Genomic DNA, 2,500 nt, shown 5'->3' on the forward strand with positions numbered 1-2,500 from the left:
CTGCATTACGCCAACTAGTGAGAGTGGGGCACACAAACGGCTCGAGAATTACTTATCCAGCTTTGGCGGACGTTGACTGCATTCAGCTAGCCGCGGCCGGAATCCCCACGGAACACGAACAATTACAGGAAATAGTAAAGCAAGTATACGAAAGAAGAGGCGTAAAATACAATTTGGAAAATATATATATACAAATGGTAACAACATACGGCCGAATAGGATTTGACCCCAATAAGACATGGCCAGAAGATCATTACCATACATATCATCCGTAATGGATCTTTTAGTTCTCCAAATTAATACAATGAGAAGCGTACAAGTAAACTACGAGTTGCGTAAATTAGCAGAAGAACTTAAAGCTGACATACTATGCTTGCAAGAACCGTACTCCCGGGAGGGTAAAATCCCAGGAATGACAGCCACGGCTCAAATAATCATGAAGGGAGAAAGACCAATGTCTGCAATAGTAATTTTAAATAGTAATATAAGAACAATAGTATTAAATCAATTTACAAATGAACATGTTGTAACAATCGAAGTACACGCCAAAAACACTAAGTGGTATTTAGTATCAATATATTGTCAGTATAGAGAGCCAATAACTATGTACCTAGAACAACTAAAGGAAATATGTAGAACTCTACAGGGCCATCAAGTAATCATAGCAATGGATGCAAACGCAAAGTCATTCCTGTGGCACAGCGGAGAACAAGACGAAAAAGGTCAGGAATTAGAAGATGCAATAAGTGAATTAAATCTAGATATAATAAACGCACCTAGCGAGATACCAACATATTCAAATAGAGCAGAGGCAAAAACAAATATAGATGTAACACTGGCAAATAACAGGGCTACCAATAAAATAGATAAATGGGAGGTATTGGAGAATGCAACGACCAGTGATCATAATGTAATAAAGTATATACTAAAATCAGAACAGAATGTGGCGCCACAGGAATGGCTTTCAGAATATGACTATAAAAAGGTAGACTGGGAAAGACTCTCCCGGGAGTACAGCCCGCCAGAGCTGGATGAGGATCTCGAGGTTGATGAAACAGCGGAGCAGATAGTTCAAAGTATAAAGGAAGTAATAGAAGCAGTCGTACCAAAGAGAAGCAGAGTCCAAAGCGTGCACCCGGCACCATGGACTCCAGAACTAAGTGACCTACGTCAGGCTACGCGCAGGGCAAGACGAAGGTATCAGCGCACATTTAACCCACAAGACAGGGAGCATAGACTGCGTATATACAGACAACTAAGGGAGAGATATAAAAGAGAAATTATAGAAGTTAGAAAAAGAAGCTGGGAAAATTTCGTAAGAAATAACCTGGCAATGGATCCCTGGGGAAAGCCATACAAGTTAGCTAGGGAAAAAATAAGAGCTCCAACAGTCTTATCATCTATAAGAATACCAGGCGAAAATAGAATGACCACAACCAGACAAGAAACAATAACGGTGCTCCTCCAAGCCCTGCTACCGGATGATGATCCCTCTGAGGACACACCGGAGCAGGCGGCTATAAGAGAGAGAGCACAAGAAGAATACAACAACAATATAATGGTCTACCCCTTCTCACCGCAGGAGGTGGTAGACGTAATATCAAACCTAAAAAGAGGAAAATCTCCCGGACCCGACAGGGTCACGGTTGAGGTACTTCAAGCAATAAAAGGAAAAATAGCCCCGATACTGGCAAACCTATATAATAAATGTCTGGAAAGAGGTACTTTTCCAAGGAGATGGAAAAGAGCAGAAATAATAATACTAAAGAAGCCAGACAAGGACCCAACAGAACACAAAGCATACAGGCCAATATGTCTGCTAGATACCTTGGGCAAAGCCCTTGAGAAATTGCTCTGTGCGAGATTGACTGGTCACCGGGAAATGGCAGGAATGCACGAATGGCAATTCGGTTTCCGCCGTGGAAAATCGACGGAAGACGCCATCAACACGGCGGCCGAACTTGTCAGCTCGTCGAACTGCACATATGTTCTAGGAGTGATGGTGGACATCTCAGGGGCGTTTGATAATCTGTGGTGGCCGGCGCTGTTTACCTGCTTGCAGGATATGCAGTGTCCGGCGGCACTATACAGATGTTTCAAGAGCTACTGTAGAGACCGGGTGGTACAGATGACGTCCCCGAATGCGGTTGTGACCAAGAACATCACTAAAGGATGTCCACAGGGATCAGTTTGCGGCCCCGTATTTTGGGATATAAATATGGAGCCGTTGCTGCATTCCCTGCAGCAGGAAGCATCAGTATTGGGAGCCGTTGCATACGCGGACGACCTGCTAATCTTAACACATGGTAATAGCCGACTACAACTAGAAGGGCGAAGTAGAAACATAATGGATATCCTGAGTGCCTGGTGTAGGAATTCTAAAATGGCAATTGCGCCTCAAAAATCGAACTATATGCTCCTGAAAGGGAAAATGGCAAGAGATCCGTCAATCAGGATCGACAACGCAATTGTAGTAAGAAAAAATGTAAGTAAATATCTG

At 43.2% G+C, this 2,500-nt stretch overlaps 1 pseudogene; it reads left to right on the forward strand.

Moving 5' to 3' along the window:
- Nucleotides 1-2,500, forward strand: part of LOC126436238 (large subunit ribosomal RNA) — a 9,982-nt pseudogene that overhangs the window by 4,576 nt on the left and 2,906 nt on the right.

Source organism: Schistocerca serialis, unplaced genomic scaffold (assembly GCF_023864345.2).
Source record: "Schistocerca serialis cubense isolate TAMUIC-IGC-003099 unplaced genomic scaffold, iqSchSeri2.2 HiC_scaffold_1232, whole genome shotgun sequence".
In the NCBI taxonomy this organism is placed as follows: domain Eukaryota; kingdom Metazoa; phylum Arthropoda; class Insecta; order Orthoptera; family Acrididae; genus Schistocerca; species Schistocerca serialis.